This window comes from Gossypium arboreum, chromosome 4 (genome assembly GCF_025698485.1).
Source record: "Gossypium arboreum isolate Shixiya-1 chromosome 4, ASM2569848v2, whole genome shotgun sequence".
Classification (NCBI taxonomy): Eukaryota; Viridiplantae; Streptophyta; class Magnoliopsida; order Malvales; family Malvaceae; genus Gossypium; species Gossypium arboreum.
The window spans coordinates 76614139-76627636 of record NC_069073.1 but is presented as its reverse complement, the minus strand read 5'-3'; the positions used below and the strand labels follow the sequence as shown (position 1 = coordinate 76627636).

At 35.7% G+C, this 13498-nt stretch overlaps 1 long non-coding RNA gene across 1 annotated transcript; it reads right to left on the bottom strand.

Annotated features, from left to right (window-relative positions):
* Nucleotides 1–4642: 4642 nt before the first annotated feature.
* LOC128291728 (uncharacterized) lies at nucleotides 4643–13498 on the bottom strand. Its single transcript, XR_008281549.1, has 3 exons — nucleotides 13471–13498; nucleotides 6013–6097; nucleotides 4643–4673 (listed from the first exon to the last, which is right to left on the bottom strand). It is a non-coding gene; the product is annotated as an uncharacterized LOC128291728 (long non-coding RNA).

Below are 13498 nucleotides of genomic sequence, written 5' to 3'. Positions count from 1 at the left end.
GTAAACATGTTACTATTTTCAATTTATTTGAATGATGAATAAATAAATAAAGCTAATTTCACATTTCACTATTATGTCTTTTTGTATTTATGTCTTTTATATTTTGCATGCATAGAGAAATTATGACAAATAAATATTAGCTCATTGATTGTCTAAGTTCAAATTGAAGATAAGTGGCATTGTAAGAACGTTTACATTGCGAGAAAGACAACTTACTTCAGTAGATAATCTAAATGAGTCCATAATCTCGTAAAAGAATCAAAGTAAGCATTCGATTCAAATGCTGAGAAAGATTATTATGTCATCTACAATTCCAATTGGGGAGATAACTGGTCTTGGCTATCGGAGCAGTTGACTCCACGAGTAGAGACATATATGTATTCATTGATAGAATGATACATTGGATTGGACCTAAGATGAATTAATTTTGAATCTGTTTGTGAATTAATTCACTTGTGACGTTCATGGTTTGATTTACCTAAATCCTGAGTTAGTCACTAACCATGCATATGCAGCTCATGTGCTTTGATATAAGTTAAGGCTTATGCTCTAAAGATGATCGGGCCCATAGGCGATATGTTGGGTACATGACTTGTGTATGGCATGGATTTACTATCAATAGTAGAATTCATAGCTCAATTAAAGAGTTAATGATATCCTCTCATTGGTAGTGTGTGGATTGATAAATATGAAATGTGCCCACGGGTTGCTTGTTCTCGAACAAGCAAGTTATCGTAGTCATTTATTAACAGTGATCATATTAGCCATTAAGAATACACAATAGTGACAATGAGATAGATTTAACTCAAAGGAATCAAGAATATAATATAAGGGTAACACACAGATGATGAGGTCATTGGATAAATTAATTGGATGAATTGCTTTCGTAAATAGTATACAATAATGAGTTTTCAATCATGGTACTTCTTGTGGACTGAATCCATGATTAAGTAATTTTTAATTATTGGAACGATGCTTTTGGACATAATTGCAATCACTAGAGCCTAATTGTATATGTCCAATTGGTCCTTTTGTGTAACATCTCAAAATTGGGTCTAGTCGAAACAGTGGTTTCGAGACCACAAATCCAATGTCAAAATATTCATTTTATGATTATTATGAGGCCTAGAATATGAAAGTAAACATGTGTTAAAGTTTCATGAAGAAATTCTTAGTGTAAGGTGTCCAATTGAAAATTAGGGACCAAATTGAATAAATTGCAAAACTTGGATTTTAGAATCAATTTGCATGAAATTGCTTTAGATTATTAATTAGCAGGTCTTAAAGAGTAATTTTCTCAATTTCTAAGTCTTTGGACAAAAATTGGCATGCATGGAAAATTTTGGAAGTTTAGTAAGGAAGGGCATTTAGGTCATTTGGTAATAAAATCAATAAAAAGGGGAAATAAAGGCAAAAATCAGCCATTCTTCTCCCTCTTGCTGCCGAAATTCCAAGGGACACCATAGCTAGGGTTTCTTCACTTTCCAAGCGCAATAGTAAGTGACTCCTAGCCCCGTTTTTAATGTTCTTTGTATTTTTGAGATCCTTAAAACATGTTCTCTCCATTTCTACCCATATTTTAAGCTAGGGTTCATGTATGCAAAATGACCCATGTGTGACATGTTTTTTCCTTTGATGATTTATGGGGGAATATGAAAGTTAGATGTGTGTTAAACATCTTTTCCTAAATGATTTTCATGAAAAAACTCCCTAAAAGGACCTTTTTGCGAAAGGTACAAAATATGTGGTAGAAATGTGAAATAGAGAAAAATGTGGGCTAGTATGAGTTTATAATACATTCGGCTAGGCTTGGGTAATCAAGGAATTGCATGTATTTCATTTTACGAGCCTAGAGACTAAGTTGTAAAATTTTGAAATGTTAGGGGCAAAATGGTCATTTTTCCCAAGAGTACCCAGGGGTGAATTTTAGGTCTGAAATAAATAGCATGAGGTATTAATAATTTATGTTTATTGATATAGACCTTGAGGAATCGATCCCGGAGATCGATCATGGAAAATGAAAGGTTTCGGAATAACTGTAGTATGAAACCTAAGCAATTACCAGGTAAGTTCATGTAACTCGAATGTAAAAGATCTTTAAATACATTAAAGATGTATGTACATGTATGAATTATAATAGTAATATTTATTGTATGACAACTCATGAATTATTAATGTTATGATGAAATGTCCCGATTGAATAAAAAGGAATGTTCGATGGATTACTCGAAAATGAAATAATGGTATAAAGGATCTAGCTCAGACAGGTGACCCTATAGTGATCTAGCATCCCGAAGAATATGTGTGCTTTGATGGATTTAGCCCAGATGGGTAATCCGAATCTGAATTTAGCCTGGACTGGCAATTCAGACCTGAACTCATAAGAGTATATGTCATTGTAGGGGATTTAGCCTGGACTCGTAATCCCGCCATAAAAGTGAAGTTCATGGGAGTGTGTATTTAAAAAATCACTTGCGTGATTTGATGGTAAACGAGATATCCATCAAGATTCCAACAAATTCGACGGGATTAAAATGTTAAATGGGAATAGACATGTTTAAATTGATGAGCTCATCTATAAAGGATGTTACATTGTACTGGACTGAGACTAACTTGATGGTTGAGTATATGTGATAGGTAATTTTACTATAAATGTTTGGCCTAAATATCTTATATGGTTGCATGCTAAATAACCGGTAAGTTTACTTTCCCGTTATCCGGACTTACTAAGCATGTTAATGCTTACTCCTTCTCTTTTCCTTGTTTTACAGAGCTCATGGACTCGTGAAGATTAGAAGACGATTAGAGCATTGTCAACACTATCAACTTGTCTTGCGTTGCTATATAGATACTTTATTTTGTTTCAATGGCATGTATAGGTTTTGGTTATTTTGTGATGTGTGTCATTGGTTAGCCTATGTAAAGGCTTAAATATTAAACTTATTCTTTTTGTATATGGCCATAATACATGGCTCATTTTAATGTAGGCTATGACCTACTAATTGTGTTTGTTTGTGGTTAATTGTTCTTGTGATAATTAAATGGGGTATATTATAAATAGACATATGAAATGTGACCAAACCACTTGGGATGGTTAGGTCATAATTGACAATGAGTTATAATAATGAGCCAAGTCTAAATGTATTTTTGAATGAGATAGAAATCCTATATACAAAGAGGATAAATTAGCATGTACATAACCGATGAGATGAGGTTAACATGCAATAAACCATTTATGGTAGTACTCGGACATATTTAGGCCATGTTAGACATCATTGAGGTTCATGAATATGAGTGGTTATAGAGGGTGGCCATTAGCTTAGAATTGTAGCCTCTAAAAGGGTCCACACAGATAGACACACGGGCGTGTGTCTAGGCCGTGTGTGACACACAGTCAACCCTATGGGTGTGTGGTATGGCTGTGTGTCCCCTGCACCTAAAACTTTTAGGTCAGAATTCATGGTAGTAAAAACACAAGTAGAGACACAGCCGTGTGTCTCAACTGTGTGGAGGATATGGCCTAGCACACGGGCGTGTGTCTTGGCCGTGTTTCTCTAAAAGCATGATGACGCCATAAACAGAATCCTCGAGTTTTTGGGCACGAGCGTGTCTAAGCGTGTGAAGGACACGGATGTATGCTTGGCTGTGTGAGAACCCCTGTAGGTTCGAAATGAGAAATAAATTCAACTAATTCCATACGGGTAAGGGACAGGGTGTGTCCTAAAACACACGGGCGTGTGCATTGCCTCCACACAGACGTGTGAGGCTTAACCTAGGAAATTTTCCAAAAACTTTCTTAAGTTCTCAGTTTAGTCTCGAACCATTCTCAATGTATGTCTTGGGCCTCATAGGTCCATAATAGGGACATTATGAATGTGATTAATTGGTTTTAATTTGGAACCAAATTTTATAGCCCGAAATTTTCATGGAAAAGTCATGTTTATGCATAGTAATGCCCTATACCTTGTCCCAGCCTCGGGTACGGGTAAAGGGTGTTACACTCTGCTAGTTCAACAAAAGCTCGATCGGACTACATTTGAATCAAAAGAAAATTCTACGACTTTGGGAATAATTTAATTGAGTCAATTTCTTAGATTAAATTAGGTGGTCGTGAGAATTGTTTAACTAGAGAATTTGATTAAAGAATTTTCTTGAAAAATTAATTTGAAAAATCTAAATGTTTTTGGAAAAATTAATTTTGATTAAGTAAAATTAAATTAATCAAATCAATTAAAATTAATATGATATTTTTGGAAGCTAATTTTCAAGTCAGACAATTGGCCCAATGGGTAATTGAACTTGTAAATTGGACTTGAGATCATAAATTGGGTCTGGGTGTAACACCTCTTACCCGTATCCGTCGCTAGAACAGGGTACAAGGTATTAACAAATTATAGTATATACTATTAAATAAAACCCAAACAAAAATATGGCGTGCAATTTGATCATGAATCATTATAACATATGCCATTAACAATACAAACCAATTTCAAAGACTTCGTACAAAATGATTAGTTTGATACTATAATTAATATTTTAAACCTAGACAATTATGACACGTAACAAAATAACTAAGTCTATTATACATGCCATATTTCAAAATGTTGAGTTTAAATATTGATAGTGTGGGCGGATCTTCAACGATCTCTAACTCCTATGCTAGCTGGATGACACTATAAGACAAAAGTGAGAAAAGAAAGTAAGCTTATAGCTTAGTAAGTAAGTATATAAATAACAAATAAGGAATCTAATATGTTTACAACATAACTCAATTATATCATATTTTTAATTTTACTATTTACTCCGATTTGATCAAGCTGTCCCTCCTGCATCATGATCACTAAATAAATCATAACTCGAGTTAAGAAACTCGAAATTCAAATCCGTAAAATTTCCCTGAATCTAGACTCATAAACATTCTTACTAATTTTTTTCTAGAATTTTTGGTTCATCCAATTAGTACAGTTTATTAGTTAAAGTTTTCCCTGTTACACAGCTCAACTGATCTGACCTCTGTTCACTACGAATTGAATTTATCTCAGTACACAATTCAAATAACCATGAAACCTATTTCATTTAAAATTAGACTCAATAAGGAATTTAGGCATATAAACTATATTTCTTAATTTGTTTTTTACAATTTTTAATGATTTTTCAAAGTTGGAATAGGGGATCACATAGTCATCCTGAGCAAGTCACACACAATTGTAAATATCTCAAAATATAGAATTCCTTTGCTTTCTCTATTTCTTTTATATGAAAATAGACTCATTAAACTTTAATTTCACATCTTATTCAACCTCGAATTAAATTCCTTCTATTTTTGGTGATTTTTCAAAATCACATCACTGCTACTGTCCAAAACAGTTTTAATGCTAATTTCACTCTTTCACACATTCTTTGTACTAACCCCATTTTAACTTATATATATATCACAAATCATTTTCACCACATTTCATACATCACGACTATAGGCCCATGATTACAATGTCACCACAAAGCCATCTCGTTGAACAATTCGGATTAATCCTCAATACTTGATGGTTTCAGCACACAGCCCCACCATCATATTTCATTTAATTCGGCTCTCTTGTACACATGGTGAACACTTAGTACAACTCATGCGACCTAGCCAATTTGTCTCGTAGCTCTTTTGTCTACATGGTGTCCTACACTTGGAATCACGCATGCGACCTAGCTACATTTATCTCTCCCGTAGCTCTCTTGTCTACATAGGATACATCCCGTATCACAAATGTGACCTAGCTACTACATAGTATGTCGTAGCTTTCTTGTACACATGATGTGCACTCAGCACCATACATATGACCTAGCTACGCTCCATCTATTTTATTCGATCTTTCCGAATGTTCAACCGGGATTTCTCTCTCTATTACTTATTTCCATTCTTCCAATAGTCGATTTATACTTCAACATCAGGTAGTATATATATAATAGGCTGAAATATAAAAATATAAATGAAATTAATGTATTATTTACATACAAACTTACCTCGGTGCAAAATATGGAAATTTTGCAATTTAGTCCAAAACTTTTTCCTTCCCCCGTTCGAGGTCGATTCCATGCCTTTCTTGATCTATAACAACATATTTAGCTCATTTAACACTCAAACTATTTATTTTAATCCAAAAATCACATTATACAAAAATTACATTTTTGCCCTCTAACTTTTACAAAATTATGATTTTGCCCCAAGGCTCGGAAATTTAATTTCAGCCCTTATTCTTATGTTTAATGACCTGCTGATCATTTTTCTCTTCTATGGCAACATCAAATTCTCACTCTAACACATAGTTATGAACAATAGGTATTTTTATCGATTATGTCGTTTTGCTGTTTTCGCTAAAAATCGCTTAGAAAAGATCGTTCTCCTAACTTCAAACATTCATATTCTACCATCAAACAAAAAAATACATGCCTATCATTCATGGGTAAATTTTTAAACATAAACCCTAACTCAAAATAATGGTAGAAATAGGTGAACCGAGCTACGAGGATTTCAAAAATGTGAAGAACATTAAAAACGGGGCTTGAAATCACTTACTATGAAGCTTGAAAGTTGAAGAAACCCTAGCTATGGAGGAGAGAAAATTTCGGCAGCAACTAGTGAAGATGATGACCAATTTTGTGTTATTTTTCCCATTTTATTTCATTTAATATACAAATGACCAAAATGCCCTTACTACTAAACTTTTAAAAAAATTCCCTCCATGTCCAACTTTTGTCCATAACTTAGGAATTGGTCAAATTGCTATTTAAGACCTCCTAGTTAGTATCTCAAAGCAATTTCATACTAAAAACTTCTAAAACACGAGTTTTGCAATTTATTCGGTTTAGTCCCTAATCTCAACTTAAGCACTCAATGCATAGAATTTCATCACGAAATTTTCACGAAATCATGAAATCATATCATAAACCCCAAAATAATTATAAAACAATTATTTCTATCTCAGATTTGTGGTCACAAAACCACTATTCCGATTAGGCCCTAATTCGGGTTGTCACAATTCTCCCTTTAGAGATTTTTGTCCCGAAAATCTTACCGATAAAGAGGTTCGCATCTGCTTCCTCATAGCTTCCTCGGGTTCCCACGTAGTCTCTTCTATCACATGTCTGTGCCACAATACTTTCACTAAGGCTATACTTTTATTTCTTAATTGTTTAATTTCCCGAGCCAAAATCTTTATTGGTTCCTCCTCATAGGTCATATCCTATTGAATCTCAATTTCGTTGGAGAAATCACATGTGAAGGATCGAACGATAACGTCGCAACATTGATACATGAAACACGTTATGAATTCTTTCTAACTCTGCCGGTTAGGCCAACCGATATGCCACTGGTCCAATCCTCTCAGTAATCTCGTACGGCTCAATAAAACGCGGACTCAACTTGCCTTTTCGGCTAAATCTCAGAATCTTTTTCCATGGTGACACCTTCAAGAACACTTTATCACCCACCTGAAATTCAATCTCTTTTCTTTTTAAATCTGCATATGACTTTTGTCAATCTGAAGCAGCTTTCAAGCAATCCCGAATTACTTTTACTTTCTCTTCGGTTTCTTTAACTAGATCAACTCCGTGAATCTATTTCTCACTAAGTTCGGTCCAATATAAAGGAGTCCGACACTTGCGACCATACAAGGCTTCGTACGGTGCCATTTGTATACTTGACTGATAACTGTTATTGTAGGAAAATTCAATCAAAGATAGATATTTCTCCCAACTACCTCCAAATTCTAAAACACAACATCTAAGCATATCCTCGAGTACCTGGATTACTCTTTCCGACTGACCATCGATTGTGGATGAAACGCGTACTAAAGTTCAATTTTGTACCCAAAGCTTCTTGTAACTTTTTCCAAAATCTTGAGGTAAACCTCGGATCTCTATCCGATATTATAGACATAGGTACTCGTGCAACCTCACAATTTCAAAGAATATATAATTCACTAATTTATCAAGTGAGTAATCGAGACGCATTGGTATAAAGTGGGCTGACTTTGTTAACCTATCAACCACTACCCAGATAAAGATCCTTCTTTTTAGGAGTCAAAGGCAAACCGTTACAAAATCCATAGTAATCTTATCCCATTTCCACTCGTGCACCATTACGGTTGGAGTAGTCCCAAGGCACTTGATGTTCACTTTTACTTGTTGATGATCAAACACTTGGTTACAAATTCGAAATGTCCTTTTCATACCGGCCGCCAATACAACTTCTTTAAATCATTATACATTTTTGTGCTACCTGTGGTGAACCGACAAACAACCCATGCACCTCATGTAATATTTTCGAATCAATTCATCGTTTTTCAGACACATATCCCGTCTCAAACATCAAACAGTCATCTGGTCCAACTCAAAAATCGAGTCGAACTCGATTCACATTGAGTTCTCTTGGTTCGCAACTCACTATCATTCTTTTGAGCATCACAAATCAGCTGAAGAAATAACGGTTTAGCCCTCATTTCTGCTAAGATTGACCCATCATCAGACAATGCTAACCTTGTATTCATGGCTCTCAAAGTAAAAAGAGATTTCCTGCTTAAGGCGTCAGCAACTACATTTACTTTTCCCGGATGATAATCAATCACTAGCTCATAATCCTTTAATAATTCAACCCATCTCCGCTGTCGAAGATTCAAATCCTTTTGATTCATCAAATACTTCAAACTTTTGTGATCAGTAAAAATTTGCCATTTTTCACCATACAAATAATGTCACCAAATCTTCAAGGCAAAGACAATAGCGGCCAATTCCAAATCATGTTTAGGATAGTTCTTCTCATGCGGTTTTAACTGTCTCGAAGCATAAGCTACCACTTTACCCTCTTGCATCAACACATATCCAAGGCCTGTCAATGATGCATCACTATAAATTACGAACTCCTTCCCTGGCTCGGGCTATACTAAAATTGGTGCTTCAGTCAATCGTGCTTTCAACTTTTCAAAACTCTGCTGACATTTATCAGTCCATTCAAACTTAACGTTCTTTTGGAACAACTTAGTCATACGAGAGGCAATCATCGAAAATCCCTCAACAAAACGTCTATAATACCCGGCCAAGCCTAAAAAGCTTCTAACCTCGGATACATTCTTTGGCGGTTTCCAATCAACAATCGTAGAAATCTTGCTCGGATCCACCCGAATACCATCACCTGAGACTATATGTCCCAAAAATCTGACTTCACGAAGCCAGAACTCACTTTTACTAAACTTAGCAAACATTTTCTTTTCTCTCAAGATCTGCAATATGGTTCTCAAGTGTTCGGCATGTTCAGACTCATCCTGAGAATAAATTATAATGTCATCTATAAACACTACTACAAACTTATCCAAATATGGCCAAAAGATCTGGTTCATCAAGTCCATAAATATAGCTGGAGCATTTGTTAAGCCAAAAGGCATCACAAGAAACTCATAATGTCCATAACTTGTCCTAAAGGCGGTTTTCGGCACATCCGACTCCTTAACTCTCAACTGGTAGTAACCAGACCTCAAATCGATCTTTGAAAACACTGTGGCCCCCTTTAACTGATCGAATAAATCATCAATCCTCGGCAATGGGTACTTGTTCTTTATAGTCACCTTATTAAGCCAACGGTAATCAATGCAAAGCCTCATTGAACCATCCTTCTTCTTTACGAACAATACAGGAGCACCCCAGGGAGAGAAACTCGATCTCACAAATCCCTTATCTGTTAACTCTTGCAACTGAGCCTTCAATTCTTTTAATTCAGTCGGAGCCATTCTATATGGAGCAATCGAGATTGGTGTAGTACCCGGCAACAAATCAATGGAAAACTCTATCTCTCTGTTCGGAGGCAACCCAGGCAATTCTTCTGGAAATACATCTAGAAATTTACAGACTATCGGTATTGATTCAAACTTCAATTGAGGTAACTTAGTATTCATTACATAAGCTAGATAAGCTTCACACCCTTTCCTCATGTATTTCTATGCAGACATGTGCGAAATCACCATAGGCAATTTATTTGATTTATCTGTTTCAACCTACAGAATTTCTCCATTTTCACATTTCAACTCTAGTGTTTTTTGTTTACAATCTACCTTGGTATCATACAATGTCAACCAGTCCATTCCCAAAATAACGTCAAACTCATCAAATGGTAACAAAGATCGATTAGCTTAAAAACAGTGACCTTGAATCATTAATGGGCAATTCTTGCAAACCTTGTCAACTAGCACATATTGGCGTAAGGGGTTCGACACTTTAATCGTAAACTCAGTAAACTCAACAGGTAACTTTTTATTAGATACTAAATTCATGCAAATATAGGAATGAGTGGACCCGGGATCAATCAATGCAATAACAATAGTATCATAGAGAGAAAATGTACCAATAATGACATCGGGAGATGATGCATCCTCTCGGGCACGTATAGTATAAGCTCTAGCAGGCGCTCTAGCTTCTGATCTCGCCGCTGAATCTTTCATTGTAGTTTTATTGCTAGTCCCACCTCCATTATTTCTCGATGGTCTACCTCTACTAGCGGTGTATTCTGTCTAGCACTCTGAAATCTTTCTTCTTTAACTTTCTCCGGACAGTCTCCAATAAAATGCTCGCGAGAACCGCACCTAAAACAAGCTCGCTTGTTTCCCCAACACTCACCATAATGTTGCCTGCCACATTGCTGACACTTGGGCTTTCTAGGTCACACATTACCCACACTTGCCACCGAAGTAGCTTGAGCTTTAGACCCCGAATATGCTCTACCACGATCTCTGTGTGAATCCCCAGTTGAAACTGTCATTTGAGGGTTTGTCTCTTTGGACCTCTTTGATTGAGATTGAAATGACTTGCTTATCGGCCTTTTTCTGGCATCTCGAGCCTCAATAGTAGCTTTTCTTCTTTCTTTGTTCAATTCTTCGGCTTTAAGAGCTCGATCAACCAATACTACAAATTCTTTCAACTCCAAAATTCCCACAAGCACTTTGATGTCCTCATTTAGCCCATCCTCAAACCTTTTGCACATAATGGCCTCGGTGGACACACATTCCTGGGCATACTTGCTGAGTCTTACAAAGTCGCGTTCATACTCTGCCACAGACATCTTACCCTGCTTCAATTCAAGGAACTCCTTCCGTTTTTGATCAATAAATCACTGACTTATGTATTTCTTTCTGAATTCTTCCTGGAAGAAATCCCAAGTAACTCTTTCTTTTGGCACCACTGCTACCAAAGTCTTCCACTAGTGGTAGGCCGAATCTCTCAAAAGTGATACAGCACACTTTAAGCACTCCTCGAGTGTACATGAGAGCTCATCAAATACACAGGTAGAATTTTCAAGCCAGAACTCCGCTGTCTCGGGATCATCGTCGATCTTTGCTCTAAACTCTTCGGCCCCTTGTTTTCGAATCTTGTCAACCGGATTCTTGTTCATTCTTACCAAATCTATGCCTTGAGCAGCTACAGGAATCGTCTGAGGTATGGGAGGGGGTGGAGGAGGTTGAGCATTTGGATTTGCTCGAATAAACTCAGTATACCAATTGTTCATCATTTGAAGAAAGGCATCCCGAGCCTCATCTCCCTGTCTCAATGTCTCGTGTCTACTTTCCACAAAGCGGTCCCTTGTACGGAGTGGCGACATTAGCAAAGATCATCACCGCAGCCCGTCAGGATCCATTACTATATTAAAACAAAACACGCTTTAGAATAATCAGAGTCACCACACTATCACAATATTTTTATGGCATGTATTGCTAAACTTTTACACACACTTTATTAGTCCGAGAACCGACTAAACCATAGCTCGATACCACTAAATGTAACACCTTACCCGTATCCGCCACGGAACAGGTACAGGTATTAACAAATTATAGTATATACTATTAAATAAAACCCAAACAAAAATATGGCGTGCAATTTGATCATGAATCATTATAACATATGCCATTAACAATACAAACCAATTTCAAAGACTTCGTACAAAATGATTAGTTTGATACTATAATTAATATTTTAAACCTAGACAATTATGACACGTAACAAAATAACTAAGTCTACTATACATGCCATATTTCAAAATGTTGAGTTTAAATATTGATAGTGTGGGCGGATCTTCAACGATCTCTAACTCCTATGCTAATGGATGACACTATAAGACAAAAGAGAGAAAAGAAAGTAAGCTTATAGCTTAGTAAGTAAGTATATAAATAACAAATAAGGAATCTAATATGTTTACAACATAACTCAATTATATCATATTTTTAATTTTACTATTTACTCCGATTTGATCAAGCTGTCCCTCCTGCATCATGATCACTAAATAAATCATAACTCGAGTTAAGAAACTCGAAATTCAAATCCGTAAAATTTCCCTGAATCTAGACTCATAAACATTCTTACTAATTTTTTTCTAGAATTTTTGGTTCATCCAATTAGTACAGTTTATTAGTTAAAGTTTTCCCTGTTACACAGCTCAATTGATCTGACCTCTGTTCACTACGAATTGAATTTATCTCAGTACACAATTCAAATAACCATGAAACCTATTTCATTTAAAATTAGACTCAATAAGGAATTTAGGCATATAAACTATATTTCTTAATTTGTTTTTTACAATTTTTAATGATTTTTCAAAGTTGGAATAGGGGATCATATAGTCATCCTGAGCAAGTCACACACAATTGTAAATATCTCAAAATATAGAATTCCTTTGCTTTCTATTTCTTTTATATGAAAATAGACTCATTAAACTTTAATTTCACATCTTATTCAACCTCGAATTAAATTCCTTCTATTTTTGGTGATTTTCAAAATCACATCACTGCTACTGTCCAAAACAGTTTTAATGCTAATTTCACTCTTTCACACATTCTTTGTACTAACCCCATTTTAACTTATATATATATCACAAATCATTTTCACCACATTTCATACATCACGACTATAGGCCCATGATTACAATGTCACCACAAAGCCATCTCGTTGAACAATTCGGATTAATCCTCGATACTTGATGGTTTCAGCACACAGCCCCACCATCATATTTCATTTAATTCGGCTCTCTTGTACACATGGTGAACACTTAGTACAACTCATGCGACCTAGCCAATTTGTCTCGTAGCTCTTTTGTCTACATGGTGTCCTACACTTGGAATCACGCATGCGACCTAGCTACATTTATCTCTCCCGTAGCTCTCTTGTCTACATAGGATACATCCCGTATCACAAATGTGACCTAGCTACTACATAGTATGTCGTAGCTTTCTTGTACACATGATGTGCACTCAGCACCATACATGTGACCTAGCTACGCTCCATCTATTTTATTCGATCTTTCCGAATGTTCAACCGGATTTCTCTCTATTACTTATTTCCATTCTTCCAATAGTCGATTTATACTTCAACATCGTAGTATATATATAATAGGCTGAAATATAAAAATATAAATGAAATTAATGTATTATTTACATACAAACTTACCTCGGTGCAAAATATGGAAATTTTGCAA